The following is a 19,712-nucleotide window of genomic DNA, read 5'->3' on the forward strand; positions in this document are numbered from 1 at the left end:
CCAGCTGCCTTCTCTCTGAGGGGCGGCCCGGCCGCGGCACCTGACAGACCCCGCTACTCGGAAATCCTGAAGCGATAGGAAGGGATGGAGCTAAATTCCCCATATAAATTGTCAAAGAGGAATGTGGAGAGACTCCACTGGTGCAAGATTTAGATCTTGTCCAAACCATGGGAATTACTCTCTCGTGGAAAGTCCTTACTCACTTTGACCCCGGTATAAACTAGAAAAGGCAGCTGATTCCTGACCCATATGACTCTGTTAGCAAAATGATTCCTGCAGAAAGAAAAAAATATACGGAAAATATTGATCGTTAATATACTTTATAGCGAATTTTTGCAAATTTTTTTCCTTGCTGATGAACTGGAGCAACAAAACGCCTCAAATTCTACAAATTGAAGCAATATCACATAAAGTATTTGTAAAATGCAGCAGTAAGTTGCTTTTTATTTCCCCCCACAGAAATATTGCAATTTATCATCCTGGACTTGCCATTAAAGAATAGTTTTTGAACTAGTAAATTTTAAATAAATTGCAGAACTGTCTCAGTCTAAATTTTAAGCTGGTTCAAAGCTTCATGCCATTCAACAAATACTATAGAGGCAGCTACTGTAAATATGTATTTCCTCATACATAAATAGATGAAAAGATTTTCTCAAATATTGATTTTAACATAAATAATTTTTATTTAATCAACTTTTTTTTCTTTCTTGAAAATATTGATTAATTTTTAACTTTCCATTTCAAATTCTTAGACATTGTATGTTTACATAATGTGTGTTTGCTCAAGCCATACAAGCCCAGGTCAGTTAAAAGCATGCAAGAAAGGTTATACTCATTTTTACAATTCAGTATATATGAGGTCTTTCCTTTATTAATTCTTACCTTAAAAATACTTGCATCAGAATTGTGTCATATTATAATATCCCAAAATTTACACCACATGTTTAGATGCTTTAATCCACCTCCCCAACTAATTACTGGGCAGACAGCCAAAAGTGAGAAGCACTTCATTCGTATTTCCAACATGACAGGATCTTGGCCAGCACAGAATAACAAAAGATTTTATGATAGAAAGGTTAGAGTACAATTAAGATTTCTGATAAACCCATTATCTGCAATTGAATTCTGAAGCCACCAACATTATTCAGTAATCTGAATAAAAGCGGGGAAATGTTTGTGCTTATAAGCATACAGTAAGCACTCATTTTTTGCTTGTAATAAATTCTGAAACCAGAAAGCATTTTTCCTTCTTACTATTAAAGAATGCCTTCTTCGATTCTGGCCTCAGGCAAGTTTCCATCTTAGTTCACAACATCTGCTTTTAGCTGACCAGACTTTAATGTTTAAAGCCATAATACAAACAGTTCATTTTTTAAAGCTATTTTTTCTTCAATTCCTTTCCCTAGGTGACATCTCCCTCAACACACACACAAATCACATAAAATATATAGCAAAGCAGTCTCTCAACTGCTCTGAGACAGTTTAATTTTTGATTTTCCCGAAGCCTAACATCTGATCTGCCATATGTTTTGAGTCTTTCCAGCTCATGGAGATCACATACTAAGTCATAAACTTGCATGTTCTGGAGCAATGCAACTAGAAAATCATGAACACCAGACATTGGTCAGTGATCCGTACGATAACAGAATAATACTCATACTTGCTAAATACAAAGCTGTTAGAAGATTCAGGTTTCCTCAGAACTTACAAATTGAACAAATCAGCTACAAACAAATTAAATGCATAAAAGGAGGAGGACATAAGTGATCTAACAATCAGTGGTGTCTTCTCTCAGCTTCGTTTGGCTTTATCCACAATTTCAGAGGCATAACAAAACCATTGGTCTAAAAAGCACCCTATCTCATGGCAGAAGTCACTCTGAAATGTTAAAAGGTCTAAAGTCACAGGCAACCCCTGAACTGCATGATTTTTACAGTTGCTTGAGGTGGTTTCAATTACTCATCTATTAAAGAAATTGTAGGATTCGGGAATTAAAAAAAATATTTGCAGCTGTAATCTTTTCCAGTCAAATAAAATACAAATAAAAATACAGCAAAAATTAAGTTGCCTGGATGAGGAAAAGGGAAGTTTCTTCCATTTTCATGTTGGCTAGTATTTACAAATGTGGGCCCGATGTTGCACCACCCTTGCAAAAACTTTAAACAGGTGAATAACTTAGTTTGTGGCAGCTGAAATTACTCACGTGCATAAGTGTTTGCAAGATTAGGTCTTAAGAGAGCTAAACGCGGCTCCCGCTGGGACCTGGCAATACTGCTCTGCATGTCCGCCGGAGGGGATCTCCCCGAGCTGATACAAGGCACTGCTCCCCAGGGCTGAGCCAGCAGCATGCTCTTGCTGTGCCCTCAACAGATGCTTCTCCAGGAAGTTTAGCTCTTGAACTTTGAATTTTATGTGGCTAAATTAAAATATTTTTATCGCTATTGCTTTTTTCATGGTGAGGTGGTGAAAGCGGTCTTTTCTGTACTTTTTTTACATTTGTTTCCTTTTTAAATTTCTTACCCATACAGGTTTTTTTAAATTTTTTTTTTACACTTTTAAGACATGAACTCCTCCACTGAACCCCTCAGGCAAAGACTAACCATCAATGACTATTTTCATTATGTATAGTATTAGTGTTGTGCTTCAAATTAACAAAACAAGCACATTCCACATTTACAACTCCACCCTGAACAAATCTTATCATGTACAAACATTTATTTTATGTCATGAGCTATTTAGATACACTAGCAATTTTGCACATAGACAAAGGAGATAATGTAATATTGAGTATAGATTTTACAGTTCAGATAGCTAATACTTTTCAATTCCTATATCTAAATCATAGGCTTAGCTGATAAAATGAGACATACATGCAGAAGGAAAGAAAGTGAGATTAAAGTGAGAAAATGGTGATATTTGCTCTTTTGGAGTGTATCTCCTAGGAGGCAAGTCATTGCTGCTTCCCTTAAAAATGAAACATAAAGAATGTTTCATTGATAGTATCTGTGGAGTCTGCTTATTTTGACAAATAAGCCTGAAAGTTATATCTGCAACCACTGTTTTGGAAAATTCCTGGCTATTTTCGTCTTGTCTGTTCCAACATTGTACTTTTTTAAAGGTAGGAAGGGAATGGATGCTTTTTAAGCTAGAGCTATTTTGTTGAAGTCAGATCTCAACAAAATACTCTTATTTTATTAGCTTTTTGCTCTAAATTATCATGAATCAACAGTATTTACTATTATACAATAGCTAACATCTGAATTCCAGATCCTCTGATGGTTTATGCCCTTTGACAATGTTTCCTGCCAGCAAAATTTCTTTTTCTTTGGATTAGAAACTATAATTCCATAATTGAGAACACACTGTTTATGAACTTCATTTGGTGTACAGTTTTGGGAATTTTAAAAATATTTACTCATAGTAATCTTCATGTATCACTCTGAATCATTCAATAAGTGTACATCCAAAGAGCTCATCTTCCAAATCATCGGTTCTATACATATTCCTGAGTAATACTTGCAGACCAGTTGACTTTGAGTTAGGTTTGTAAGTGAAATCCTTCTAACTTGCTGCTGCTCAGTAAACTGAAAAGAAGATACACTTATTGGAAGACAAGGTCCATAGAATAAGCCACAAATTGTAATTCTAAGGAAAAAGGATATTTCTCATCATGGAAAAGCTATTTATACAGAAACCTTAATATGACTGAGGTATTTGTCCATATTCAAGGGACAGAAGAAAATCTGTGAGTTTTGAAAATGCAGATATGATAGAGAATGAATTTTTAGAATACATTTTGTTTTACACATAGCATTTTTATTCTCCAAGAAAGTTTATAGCTGTTCAAATGTGTTTCGTTATTTTGGCAAACAATGTTTTGAAGAGTAGACAAGAGGTAAGAAAACAACTACACTATGAGCACTTACTATCTATATGTCTGATTCCTTCCCAGAGAAATTTGTTTTCTTGGCTTTGTGTCCACTTCATTTTCTGTAGAAAAAAAAAAAAGCAAATACTTTAGCTCCTGTTCTCTTTGAAATGCTCATCAAAAGATTCCTAGAAAAAGTTCATCTTCCTCACTTGTTTTCTTCCTTCCCTGGTTGGTCCTAATTACTAAACTTATACTGATGAAGGTGGAATAAAGCAACTCAGCCACATAAACAGCATTTAAAGCAGCAGTGTGATACACATACAAAGTGCATGGGGTCCAGCCAGTATGATTAATGGATTGATGTAGTGAGGATTAAGACACATATGTATTCTAGAGATAATTCTCTTAATTTAAAACTATCTTTTCTAGGATGACAGCCTACTTTTCAGTTATTTCTAATAATCTTCCATACTGTAGCTATGCTGTGCATTTTAAGTTAAACAGCAACAATATGCCAATTAAATTTCTGCAGACTATATGATCTGAACACCCTACAGATCCTTAGCTTTTTCAAAGTAGGTCCGTGTATACAGATTTTGTTTGATCTCTGGTTCATGTCAACCTGGTTTTGAAACATACCATGACTAGAAAATGTTTCTTTATGATATGTTAGTTATCAAGAATGTGATCTATACTGATAGAGAAGGAAACATGTTCATGCACTGATCTTTCTTCAAAAATGAAGTTTATTCTCCTTGCATTAAGGTAGAAAGCACACATTCCTCAAAGTTTGTTTTCTCCCGTACTTATTTATTTTAACTTTTTATGATCATAAAGAGCATTTGCCTTGAGCCTTATGATTTTAAATTTAATAATTTGATGCTTGATAATATAACATTTACTGATGCATCAGAAAAATGTTGAGTGCAAAGCTGTGTGTCTTGTAACAAAGTGTGGTCTAGTTCCAAGGAGAGTGTTAGGATATTATTGCAGTGCAGGTAATACACAACAGTAAGTACAAGTGCAGAAGTATTACATGTCCTTGCAGATGATGGAAGGGACATAAGCCAACCCTCTTGTCTCCATATCAAATACCAGAAAGCTGTTTATGTTTTGCACCACTCAGACCATATTGTTTTAGTAACTTAACATGACTTGAAAGGTGGGGGGAAACCGTACTGTTGCAGATGCAACACACAAGAATGATACAAGTATCTAATATCAGGATGAGAAGAAATGGCCTCAAGTGTGCCAGGGAAGGTTTAGATTGGATATTCTTCACTGAAAGGGTTCCCAGGCATTGGAACAGGCTGCCCAGGGAAGGGGTGGAGTCACCATCCATGGGGGTATTTAAAAGACCTGTAAACATGGTTCTTAGGGAGTATTTAAAAGATCTGTAAACATGGTTCTTAGGGACATAGTTCAGTGGTGGACTTGGCAGTGCTGGGTTAATGGTTGACTTGATAATATTAAAGGTCTTTTCCAACCTAAATGGTTCTATGATTAAGGTATCTGTTGAGTACTTCATCATAGTTCTTGGGTTCACTGACCTCCATTCTATTGCACAAGTCTTGAAGGCATTTGAATAGAATATTTTTTCCAATTCAAGCTAATTTGTACCTCTGTAAATTCCAGTGCTATCATATTTTTTGACTGAAAATCCTTGTGAAACAAGTATAATTCAAAACTTGAAAGTAGCAAGTATCTTACATTCAGTCTTTCATGCAGTCACTTGTACAGATGCTTAGCTTCCAGCTGGGGCATTTGAGGCAATTGTACTGCTTCCTGACATGATGTCTTCTGAAAACAAACCCCAAAACATTACATGAGAAGCAGCAGAATAGAAATCCTGAGTACACTCACATTTAAGAAATTGTCCATCACCAGGTGGGTTTGTTCCAAGCCAACTGTGGACTCCAAACTGCAGAGCATGTCAGGAGTAGGCACTGTATTAGATTGAACACATTCAGAGAAACTTCCAAGCTAGGAAGTAAAGGCGATGACTGAAGCTTGGGAACTTCCCACAATCACAAAAACATTTGAGTACAAAAATCCCACTGTACTTTGGCACAAAATGCTGAAGATGGTTTACATAGACTCAACTTATCCTCAAAGTAGCACAACTGCTTTGGTGACAGTGGAGAACCTGAGATATCAACATGTTGCAAAGAAAGAGGAAAAACTTCTGTCACACTGGATTTTTGATAAAAATGGAAGAGGCAGCAAGGAACACAGTTGAAAAATGCAGTGTGTTGACATACTACCAAAAGAAACAGAGTTAGATATGAAACACTTTTATAACAAGCTGACTACTGACAACGATACAGAAAGTAGGTGACAGTATTTCAAAGTCAAGACATTCTACATACTTGTTGATGTGTTTACAACATAGATGAAAGAGCAGTTTCAAGATTTCACAGAGAAATGCAGGCTGACACGTTGACATTGATAAAGTTTTAAAAACATCTCCTCACATAAAGCCATGAAGAAAACTTTTTAATTTGCATATTTAGTCCAACTATTCACTAATGAGCCCTTTCATGTATTAATTCAGACCATATAAACTTACTGGTAAATTTTGTGATAAGATATTCGGAAGAGGGCATATATATTTAAATAGATGAAGAAAAGATGAAATGATCAGTGGACTCTACCTACAGAAGAACTCAGGGTGTCATGATGGTCTGACAGTTTTCTGTGTCTTCTACTGTAAGGTGGTATATGTGCTTTCTGTTAGAATGTTCTGTGGAAAATTGAAAGCCCTAGCTTTCTATGTAATTCTGAGGAAAACTTGGGAACTTAGAGTCTAGCACATCACTACAAAGTATGGTAGGGTTCTCCCTTCTCATTTTACCATTACAGTTACAGCATTCACTGAAGATCCCTTCCCTTTTAGTGAAATGATTTCAATCCACATCTCCCACCTTGTGAGTGAAAGGTCCCATTACTCAATTATTCGGTTTTGTGAGCCAAGCCTGTCTCAGCATTGTCAGGGTAAAACCGTTTAAAATGGTATGGTACAATTAAACCTTACATAAAAAGAACACATATGTGCCAACATGACTGTATGACTCAGGAAAAACACCTGAGAGACAACCCACCCCCCCCAACAAAATTACTGCATTCCCCTTGGCTACAAGAGAATACAGTCATGAGTGCTCTTGTCCAAATATTTAATTCATCCAAAGGAACCCAAGCAAGTAAACCCAACCCACTATAAGGAAGCAAAGTATTTCTAGTGATAACAGTGATGTTTGTATCACATTTGCAAGAAAAGCCGAAGGGTCAAATCACTATTTAAAAATGGAAAACGTAACTTGTTAATTCTAATAACATTGAATTGAAGGAGTGGATTTTATATAGCTTTTAAAACTGTTTAATTTACTATGAAGGAAACTAAAGATTAAAAACTCATTCCTTAACAGAAGGTTTCCGCAAATCATACCAACTTACAAAAAAGTTGTAAGATCAGCCTAAGCTAAACTGTTTCTACTAGCATCACTAAACGTTACAAAGTGTGGGTTTCAAGTGTTTAGTGGGATTCACCACTTCTTTGTACTCATTTAAGCACCTTGTTTCCCTGTAAAACATGCTGGAATTGCAACATCTAGGCAAATAACTTTAACATTTGGTCTTCATAAGCTGACTACAAAATACTCTATGTGAAAAAAAAATATTTCTTTATGAAACGTGTTATTTTCTTTCTTGAGAAGTTGCTGATAAAATTCTCATGATATTCAGACAGTATTTTAATTAAACATATATACAAAAAGAAATCTACCTCCTCTCTCCTTGTTTTAGCTCTTGTTTTTCTTTTGGCTTCACCTCTACAGAGTCAGAGTGGTATGACAAAGGAGGATGTAAGAATCCCCAACATGAGCTCCTTCATGTAAAAAGCCATTAAATTTCACCAAGTCACCCCCTTTTTGAGAGCTGTAACTTTTTCTTTTCTCTCCACCCTTCTGTTTTCTCCAAAGTGTGACCTTTGGCCTATATTCACAGTCTGCGCATAGACTGTGGAAGCAGAGGGATTTGAGGCAGAAACATTTCCTTGGGCAATAGAAGAAGCAACAGCAGGAGTACCAGGAAAAACAAAGTGTTAGGATAAATCTCCCCTTAAAAAAAAATAAATCACAGTGCCAAGCTATTCCTCACAGCTACTATAGACCTATGGGGAAGAATCTTAATCACCCATGCACAAGGTACAGAATATAGATCCACAGAACTTCAAAATTAACTTAGATAAACTTACAGTATTCATTCAAAATAATAGTAATTAAATAAATAGAATGTGAGCAAGAGAAATGCACTGAAGTGTTAAGACATAAGCCCAGCAACCATGCAGTTTTAGAGTGTATATTTATAGAGCTCTGCAAGGCAGCTCCAAACACTGCTTTCCAGATGGCAGAGGAGAGCAGAGACACAAAGCAGTTATAGCGATGGAGCTGAGATCTATCACCACAATAACAACCGTGCAATAAAATAGCAGACATCAGCAAAGTAGAGGAGGTTTACTCACAAAAAGCAAAAAAAGGGAAGCAGCATAGGGAAGGGCTCCAAGAGTGGCTGAGGCTTCTGGGAGTGGCATCTAAATCGTGACTTCCCAACTTTGGCAGCACTTGCCTTGGTTAGCTCCCAAAGAAAAATCTAGTTACATTTACTTACAGGTATTTCATGTTTCAAAAGTAAATTCTTATTTCCCTAAATATATTCCAAGCTTTTAAATCAGGATCTTTGCTACTGCTTCTTGTCATCTGTTTCCCAAAGACTAAAGGGAATTTGTCTGTCACAGTCTTTCTGCTTTGTCATTAGCTCATGGGTGTGCATTGTGTGTATTTCAACAGTTGAAAATACAGCTTGGCTGCCACCTGGTCCTTCTTACCTGACACTGAGAGCATGAAGTATGCTTCCAGCCTAGAAATACGAGCACACACATGTACTAGTACCTATCACTCCAAGAGCAAAAAACTGATCTACAGTGATTATCTTAGGGAACAAGAGAGCAGCACAACTCCCCTTTTGACTACCACTGCTACATATTCAGCCTGAAATAAGCATTTTAACCATTATTCCTTTCCTGCCAATTAAACAATTGTACAATGTGTCACTGAAATACAAGGAATTACAAGGACTTAGACTGATTTCCCTGTAACTACCATCTCACTTCTCTGGTAAGAAAGCATAGCTTTATTTTTAATTGTTGTAACTAGTGATTCCTTTGTTGATTTATGGGAAGCCCACAGGCACTCTCATCACAGTAGAAGTATAAGATTTTACGATATAGGATACTAGTGTTGGGCAGTTTGGTTGGTTTTGTCTTTATCCTCAGACAATTTAGTACCCATTCAAGGTACTAAGGATGTTCTCAAGGATGCTTGAGAAATTTACACAATAACACTGGGCTTTAATTGGTTAAAACTGCCATTTTTCTGTTGAAGACCATTTCAGACAGTGTGGTGGAGTAGGATAAAGTCAGGTCTGTTCTCCAGACTAAGGGAACAGCTTTCATTGCTCACAGAGGACAGCTAAGTAAAAGCTAGTGAAATACCATGACCACCAGTAATGTGACACAGGAATTAAAACAGTGCATTTCCACTAGACCTGGTTGGGAAATAGAGTTTTTATCCTGGTAAAATTGTAATACCTCAGACTGCTTCCCTTTTGAAATATCCAATTGTTTTAAGACTTCCCATAAAATCTTTGGGCAAAGTTGGTATCCTCAAATGGCACATTCTGATTATGGTGAAATTCCAGCAAGACGTGGTTTTTCTTCAACAGTATTTCAGTAGTTTCTAATTCATTAAGAACAGCCTTGTAGAAAAAGGCATTAAAATGAGGGTTTTTTTTAAGTACAGAATTTTTTTTTTAAGTTTCAGTTGTATTTTTGCATTATATTTCCTAGTTTTATTTTAATAGTGAAAATCTCTGCAATGTTATTTGTTATTGTCATAAAAACAAGCCATCTTTCCCCTGATGATTTATATAGCTAAACATTATGTAGCATGCATCTTAACCCCTATATAATTGAAATTTGCACAAAATTGTATTTCTAGGTTATATTTTTATGTTATGCAAAGAACTGTTGACTGTATATTTTGAAAGGATTAAAAAAGCACTATTGTTATATTAAATTGGGGAGAGGGGATTTCTACTTACCAAATTTCTATTCATATTCACAACACTTCAAGTAACTGCTATTTTAAACATCAAAACCCACAAGAAATATCTACAGGAATATTGGAAAAAAGAGGAAAAAACCCTGATACTAAACACAAATATTGCTGTGTTTCATTACTGTAATTGCTGCATTAAACCAAGCTTTTACGTTCGTAATCTACCAGTTCTCAGGAAAAAGAGACAAAATATTTCAATCATATACATCCAATTTCTCTGGTTTAAAATGAATTCCTTTCAAAGAAGGTATCAGTTAACACCAGAGAGATTTTTGCCCCTTTGCAATGCTCTATAGTTCTGAAACACTAGCTGGAAATAGGACTTCAAGGCAGTGGAGGAGAGCATAAGATGACTTCAGGAGCTTTCTGTGATTCTGTATCCATTGAATCATTAGTAGTTCTGAAACTCAAGAAAACTGGGTATTGTGTAAAATAGCTCGAGGGAACAGCTTCAGAACATTAAAATACAGTCCACAGGCAATTTTCTAAAAGAACACTCCTTACCATAGTTCTGTCCTCCTTTTAAATATTTTAAGCTTGATGCCTTAAGTGATATATGTCTTGCTTTCCTTTCAGTATAAAATTTCTCTTTGACAGACGGCTTTGGTGTGAGGGCCCCAGCACTGCTGCCTCCTGGGGGCTCCAAACCACTTCCCTCAGCCCGCCAGGATCCCAGCACACCTCCACCAGGGATGCTGCCGTGCTGGCACAGTACAGCTTGCTTTGTATGCATTGCTTTCTTCTTCTGCATGTGGGTATGGAACACTTTTCTTATGAACTGTGGTTCTTTGTTCCTGTGTTGGTGGCTTTTTGAACCAAAAGCATGGTAGGTGCAGGGAAACACCAGACAATACCTCTGCTGCTCTGCACTAGTCAGTGAGCTGAGGGTTAATTAATGCTCTTGTTATATTGATGTACACAAGCAGTAAATAGTCCTCTCTAATGGTAATCTAAGATAAAGTATACACAAATAAGATTAGCTAAAACCTGGGATTTTAGGGTAGGAAGCTGGTGGCTTTTAGATATTTAAAATTTTTATTATAAACTGTAGAAGTAAGAGGCAAAGTTGCCTGTGGGTCATGAGTGGGGACAAAGACTGGAACAACACTTTATTGTGGGAGAAGTGGGCTTAGAAAGCTTGCTACTTTTGTTTGTTTGAAAAACACCTATAGGGATTTTTTTCCAAACAAGACTGAAAGAGCTAGAGTTTAAAAAGTTAGAGTTCAAAACCATAAATACCTATGGTTTCTTCTGGGTTTAGAATAGAAAAGCCTTGTGTGCATGCATACATGCAGATAAGTGGGCACAGTTTTGCTTGTATCCAAAACCAGGTGTTAGATTAAAATAACTGTTCCCACATCAGTGACACCTTCACAAATAATATAAATGCTACAAGTGTAAAAGATATGACAAGAAAGGTGTTTCAAACAAAGTCAGTTTTTCTGCTTATTAATTCTGGAAGCTGATTCTCCTCTTCACCACTCCTTTTTACACTACTGATGCCAAAATATGGAAAACATGAATACCAACACTGTAAAAAAAAATAATCCTCATTTAAAAAAATTTAGGTTCAATGGGTAGAATGCACACAGAATTCAGTTTTGAAATGTGAATAAATAGCATACTGTTCAAGCAATAGTGTACAATATCATGCTTTCCTAAAATGGTATTTTAATTTGAAGAATTTAATCTTGCTAAAACAGAAGACAGATATGAAAGAGGTGAATGTTTACTCATGGAAAATACACAAAACAAGAAATTCAGCAGTATCTAAGACCATAAGAGTAATAGCAGTGGAACAATGAAGTAACAATTGCCTGGAAACAGCATAAGAGAAAATATAGCCTTGTGCACTGATTTAAATAAAAGCCTGCATGTATGTTGTTAGACCATATTGGAAGTGACATTGTGTTAAGAGGATTCAGCCATTGAAGTTATACTGATGTAAGCTCAGGCAGGATTTGGCCCTGCCTATCACATATATTATACATGTGCTGCTCACTCTCTTTTGCTTTTCTCTGTTCTGACCTGTTGGCTGTCCCTGTTGGCTGTGATGCTGACTTCATTCTTGACCCTGGCTTTCTTCCACACCCCATATCTCCTCTGGCTGCACATTACTGCTCTCATTGCTTTAGCCATCTATTTTTCTACCATAATTTCATCCTTACTGAAGTCTCCCATTAAGAAATCTGATTATTTCAAGCTATCATTGAAGCTGTTTGCTTTCCTAGTTTAAAATGCTTTTATTTTGACCTTAATGCTTCTCAGTATAAGCACCCTACAGAAACATTAAAATTAATCCACTTGCAGCCAATTTTAATGTAAAAATATGACCATTTTAATCTTCAGCTATCCCTACCAGCTCTTCATTGATTTCGGGATCTGTTAAAAAATGTCTCTTCTTGTTTTCCTCCATGGATTTTCTCCAGAATACCTCTTCATCTACAGGCTTGACTTTTCATTCCACCTCTCCTTAGGAAGTAACTTTCATCAGAGCTGTGTGGATGCCAAATGCTATCAAATAAAACTGTTACACACAGTTTGCATTGTATATATGCAAATGCAGATAAAGTCAACAGAGGATAATGTTCCATTGGTCAGTGCTATGCAAGAGTGCTCCGGGATACAGACTATCAATGATACGAAATACATCTAACTGTGTCCAAAGGGTGTATTTTGGACAAAAATTAGGAAATTGAGTTTTCAGAGTTGAGAGGCAATGGTTAGGACACAAAGCCTGTGGCTACAAGAATATTGAATATAATAGGGATCATGATGGCATCACCTCTCACCCTTTCTTCTGGCATGAAAGGCAGTGTTTGTAGCAGAGGGGGGCATTACAGTTGCCTCATTTCTTTTCCCTTACTCATAAATCTCTGAAGGAAGACACCCTGCTAAGTCGTATGCTTCCACAACAGCTTCATGGTCCTTGTAATTAGAACAAATACGAAGACTTTTCGGCTTTCCCCAGCAACTCCAAATGAGCACTGTAGTGTTCCTATGAGGTTTTCCCCCCATTTAGCACTGCTGTCACCATTCAGTTCTGTCCTTTGTTACAGTTTTACCAACATTGTTTATAAAACTGCTCCTGAGCTGCTTCTGCTATCTGAAAAAAACCCAGCTTTTCTCAGTCCTTCCATCCTGCTGCTTTTCCATTTGTTTTCAAACTTCATATGATAATACCTCTTTCTGAGTGACTCACTTTGCTACAAATTTCAGTTAGCAGACGGACGAGAGAAATCTGTGACAGTGAGTAACACCTGAAGAGTGCCATGGATTTGCACAAATGTCAGTTTACTTCCCCATTTGTACCAAACCCAGGTACATTTCAACACCTCATGTTTGCTGAATACATGCACTAGTCACTAGGAAGCTGACAAATCCCACAGAAAAAGTATGAACAGCCACCATTGCATCCCTCATTCCCTTTTCAGGGATGCTAGTAGGAAATCCATTTTCAGTGAGGCAAAAGAACTGGAGTACCTCCCTGTGTTATTTGTGAATTAAATTAATTTTCAGTTGTCTTCTTTGCATTAGGTATTTTAGAAATACCTATTGGACAACAATATTTCTGTTTTCATGGGTGATTTGGGCTTGCTGCTTTCTTGAACTGTGACATTACTTTTGATCCATTTAATTCATCATTTCCATATTTGTAGCTGTAACAGGAAGCAGTTCCCTACTAAGTTGGCATATTTCTGTAGCTGTACCATATGGTCCTATGGCTTGCATACCACAGAGTGAAGAACAAAAATAAAAATCAGAAGGTAGCCATCAGAAATCTGCCTTGGAAAGCTCATGTGCAGCCAAACCCTCTACTTGGAGTATGCTCACACCAAATTACAGCACTAAAATATTTCCTCACAGAGGATATGAAAGGATCCACAAACTCCAAAAGTGGTCTTGTGTAGGAGGACTTTTGGAAAAACTCATGTCCTACATGCCTGCCTGAAGAAAAAAAACAACCAAACCAAACCAAAACAAAAAAACCCAACAAAAAACCACTACAGCAGAAAGCAAGCAACCAGATAATAGGTGAGGTGGTGTGATATAATTTTCTAGATGAGTTTCTATGCTTAGAGGAACATTAGAAGATTATGACACTTGAGGCCTCAAAAAAGTTCATCTTTAAATGACTGTCCTGCCTATTCCAGATACAGCCATATGTGTTACCTGATCCTGTTCCTCACCTGTCTGGAGAGGGCTTGTCTGATACACCCAAACATGTAATTTGATAACAAGGAGAGCACAGCTCCCACTTATTTGCCAGAGGTCCCAGTGGACTAGAAACATGGCATGCCTTCCCGTGCAGGGAGGAGGAGAAACAACAGCCTTCCCACACCATCACACCCCTGCCCCTCCTTGTGCCCAAACCTGAGAAGGCTCTGCTGTATCCTGATGCAGAGCTGTGCCTGTTACATGGGGCTGAAGCCACAGTAAGCTTCAACGTGTTCCTCTGTCAGCCCACAGCAGTTACCACCTTTTCCTGTCATTAGGAAAGTTTGCTCATTGTAGTTTTTCATATAATAACAATGAAGCTAGTTTTCATTTCATTACCAGTAGCTAAGAGTAATGAAAAAATAAAAAAAAAAAAAACCAAACAAACAGAAGAGACGATTCTCTTTAAAAATAAGTGAATCAGTCAAGTCACAGCAAACTACTCACAAGAGAATTCATCCTCAGAACTTAATACAGAACAAGTTCTGCAGTGCACCAATACACACTTTAAATAATGCCTTTCCAAAGCATGTTATCCTCTCTTCTTAGTGAAAGAAAAAAAATCCAAAGCAAAAAGCCAAAAAAGGTTCTATATTCAAGTTCAGTACTATTATCCCTACTGTAGCTGGTAGGTACTGCAATAGCATTGGAGGCAGCTGATTTGGAGGTATGACTACTTTCAGTATAAGAGATTGCAAGAAATTAATTGTTTTACTCAGATTTTAATATTGTTATCCCAAGGAAAAACTGAAGTGGAAACAGGAGCAAGCTACAAGTATATCACAGTCCAGAATGAGAAATTCTTCTGATTTACTGTTGGGCCGGGAGAACCTAAAAATCAGGTTACTTGGTTGTCCAGACTAAGATACATGGTGCCTGATTTAAATTTCTATACTTGCTTCTTTTGGCCAAAGAACCTAAGAGTTTTAACCAGGGACACACAGCTACATGCAAAGAGACCTGCCAGGCTGGAAAGAATGTGGATCAAAACATTACCTGTCAGGAAGGCTTTCACGGAGTCTCTGCTGTACATCTCTGCAACGGAGAAGAGAAGTAAAGGAAAACTGAGCTGACTGCTGCATCTCTTCCTCAGTAAAATCCAGGTGTAATAATGGTCTTGACAGGGCATATCAAGGGCTGGCAGCTCTTGCAGTGCTTGGAGGGACCACCTGGGCAGGCAGGATCTCACCAGCCAGGGCTCATCTCACCCCCCATCCAGGGAGGTGAGCAGGGCAGGGAGGGGACAGTTCCCACACCCATCTGCCACCTCCCTGGGCACAGGGACAGCCCAGGACATCAGCCCACAACCAGGCAGGTCTGTAGGAAGCAAGAGACCAGCACTCTTACAGCATCTCCAAAGCCCAGGCTAATGATCCCAAGCTGGGCTGAAATAGGGCCCTGGGCAGGGTGGGGTGTGGCCTCAGGTGGGGCTGACCAGGCCCATCAGTACCCCCGGGGCTCTGGCAAGTCTGGATGTATGTAACCACTTCCAAAAAAAGGGGAGAAAACAATTATATTCTTATACTAGGTTTTCCTCCTTTTGCAGAGCGAGGAGTAAAATTCCTATTAATTTCAGTACTGAAAATTAGTATCTGTCCTCTACCAGGAGTGGAGAGAAAGAAACTGCTTATGGATTTTTGGATCAGTAACTTATCCTTTCCACTTGTGCCCACCATGTAACGTGCAGGAGACAACTCAAGCCTCCAGATTCAGCATTTATTGAATTCCATAGGTGAAACTATGTAATTGAAGAATACTATATGCACATTTTCTGAACTCATCCGTACTTTTAATTCTAGCCTTACTAGAATATTGCAGACAGCCTACAACTTTACTTCCTAGATGATATACAAGCTGGGGTTTTGGGGTTTTTTTTGGTTTTCATTGATGGAAGTTTAAACATACCAAAATCACGCGTCAAGATTTTTTTTCTGCTCCTTCTTAGACTATTTTTTTGGTAAATAAAGCTTCATAAAATGTCCTAAGTGTTACAGTTTAAATCTATTTTCAAAGAGATTTTTTTTTTTTTGCATATCAAATATCTGTAGGCTTAAAAATTTGTTATTCTTGGCTACAATGCTGTCACAGATATTTATACTTGTTTTACTTTCTACTTTGCTTATTGTGAATAATTTTGAATAATATTGTAATAGACAGCATATGTGTACTGTTAGAGGAATAACAGCACTCTGCTGTTGTCTGTAAGTTTTAGCTTGTATTCAGCATGCAGAATATAAAAGTCTCCAGAAAAGAAGTTTAATGTATCAACTTTTTTTTTCTAAATTGAACTCCAGAAAGGAAAGTTACAGTGCTACAGTATTGATTCATCTTCAAAAATTAATGCAATGAGTACTTTAGGCATAATGCTTTCAGGTCTTTCTCAATGTTATAAAAATTAATGAAAATAAAATGTGTGGTTATACAAACTAGCATGAAAAGTGGGTGTCTTTTGTAGGAATTTTGTAATTCAAAACACCCGATCATGTGTAACATGATTAAATTTTGCTCTGACCATCATTAGGTCCATAGTGACTAAGGCAATTTGAGAATTTTCGGAACATCCTTTGCCTCCCTGATTCTGTCATCCAAACCAGGATCCCTCAAGTAGCTGCAAGCCCATTCCCCCCCCCCCCCCCCCATCTATCTGGCACATGCTGCTAACAGCAGCACACAGCCCAAGTCAGTGCCTTCAAGTGGGTTATACACATGTTTAAAGTTATGTACATACTTTAGTGCTTACTTGGATGAATCCCAACATAGTGGCTTGCCGACCCTTATTTCACATGAAAAAACTGTTTCAAGAACAGCCATCTTGATTGAGATGTTGAGAGATTTCCACAAGACATGCTCCACGATCTTCCTTCCAGAGAAACACTAAATTCAGTCCATGCCCAATCAGCAATGCCAAAGTACAAGCTAGCAACTTTTCCCACAAAATATCTTCACCTCTCTGCACAAGCCCCCCAGCCTAAGATGTACTCCTCTACCTTTCATTTACAGTAGTTTTGCTGTGGTGATTTTCCAAGGTACTGTGTGTGAGATTAAAACTGTGCTTGGATTACAGCATGCAGTAATATATCCCTGTGGGCTGCTATGAAATGTTCAGTATATATTTCATACCCAGACTTTTCCCCTTAAATTTTCATTGGTTTAAGTTACCTATAGGCACACAAGTGCTCTTGTGCAATAGCACTGGACATCTAATGACTGTTTCATATTTCAACTCCATGGGGAGAATTCAGTGCCAGTATTTTAAAAAGTGACTAATTTAACAAAAATACAGGGACCTAACTCAGATAATGCAATTTATATTAACTTCTTTTAGCCACTTCGATCTCTGTGGCTTGCTCTGATTTTGCTGAAGAAAATACCTGGCTCTCTGAAGCCCACCCGCTGCAAACATGAAGAAGCTGATGCTTTGTCTAAGCAGATCATTGGGACATCCCTGTTCTGCCCAAATCCATCAAGAGGTTGCAGACCTGGCTGTCCCAAACCAGGGTTCAGCACTGGGGCTCAGCACCATAGGCAGCCTTCTTCACAGCACAGGTAGAACTGAGTTCACACAGGATTACTCTGACTATGATCTGTACCTGAAGGGAATATTAATTGCTGGTCACTTAAATGATGATTTAAAGGCCAGGCAGCTTCAGACTGTAGATTGTACTGTCACACATGCAGCTAACACTCAGTTCGCAGACTCTGCCCAGAGAAGGCACATCATTTTCCCTACCTGCTTCTCCCTGGCATTCCTTGTAGTCTCTCTTAGGCATCTTTTCTTTACTCAAAATTATTTCAGTGTGTATGATTAAAAAAAGGTATTAAATTGCTCTGTTCCCTTCATAGGCACTTCTTGGAACTTATGAGGATGGGTTTAGTCCATTTTCCAGCAATGCCTCTGCCAAGGAGAAATGCATAAAGAGTATTTCATCTGGATAACCCAATGTTTCCATTACAATCACATAACGTCTAATTATATACTCCATAAATCTTCATATTTTGTTATGAAGCTCATAATAACAAAGTCTGATAAATAGATTCTCTCTCATGGCCACTACCAATTGAGTAGAAAAAAAACTTATTTATGAAGCTTTATTAATAAAATCTGAATAATTCAAACAGCTTCTTCAGTGAAGAAACAGCAGTAGAGTATATTCTTATTTGCATATAAATGAAATGATGCTTTAGTGTCAGAGTGAAGAATTAAATAATATGAATTTTTACAGTGCAGTCCTGACAGCCTCATAAATATTATGGTCATAAGTTGCAGTTTCCTAAAAATCTCATTTTATCTTTTATTACAAAAATATGACCAAAGGGCCAAGTCCTGCTCATTTTACATGTGTGAGTATTCCCAATGACAACACAATTTTTCAGTAAGTGAGGTTACCAGATTCAGCCTTATGTCAGCTAGTGGAGCAAAAGCCCAGTGTTATCTACATATCTATTAGGAGACCAGAATCTCGTATTTAACCATGAGAAAAACCTTGTGTGTTGGTGAAATATAACAAATAACAAAGAAAACTGTAGGTCTACATTCAAAGAGGCAATATACAACAGCAGGAAAGGAAAAGCACACAGCTAATGCACATAAGATGCCAGTTTTGCCAGTTATGCAGGTACCAGTTTGGCCAAGCCCAATATTCCTGTTAGGCTGTAAATAATCACTAAAGCTGCAACAAATATAAGAATACTTAAATTACTGTAAATGGATTTTTACTTCTGAGGAAAGCTCGGATTTTGTGTATTTTCTTCTAAAGGTTGAAAAAGAGCAGCTATAGAGAGAGCTGAGCTGGATGAAATGCATTCTCCTAGAGGTCAAATAAAGGTGAAGGCCACAGGCACTACTTAAGAAACTTCTCTGAGAGATGTTGTGCAGTCTCAGGAGCTGGGACAAGAAGTGTGTGCCCATCTTCCCATAACCTGTCAGTGGTATTTTTCCAGCCACAGTGCTGTGCAAGTAGGACAGGATAGTCAAATACAGATGAGGCATACATTAAAAGGAAAGCTAAACTTGGGGTGATAGGAAGAAAAGAATTATTTATAGAGGTTTTGGAAAGTTTATTAATCATAGAAATTTATCTATAAAGTCTAAAGAAGAGAGACTATGGGAGTATATAGTCTTATCTCCTGTAAATTACAGGCAACTGTTATTTAACCATGAACTGAGCCTGCTGGACTTCAACACAACATAGCCTGTGTTTGGATAGCCTGCATTTTTCAGGGAGGCATTGAGTCTCAATTCGAAGACACTGAGAGCCAAGGAATCAACCACAGTCCTTGTTTATTCCAAGGATTATTTGTTATCAGTGGTACTGAACTAGGTACTGAACAGTACACTATTTTATTTTGCTTAATTCCAGCTGCTAGACATTACTCCTTCTTATTTAACTCTGGTAGGTTCAAGTGGCCCTTATATTCAATATTTTCCCTGTGCATATATCTATACATTG

This window comes from Pipra filicauda, unplaced genomic scaffold (genome assembly GCF_003945595.2).
Source record: "Pipra filicauda isolate LSUMZ 115617 unplaced genomic scaffold, ASM394559v2 scaffold112_size3218982_pilon, whole genome shotgun sequence".
NCBI classification, from domain to species: Eukaryota; Metazoa; Chordata; class Aves; order Passeriformes; family Pipridae; genus Pipra; species Pipra filicauda.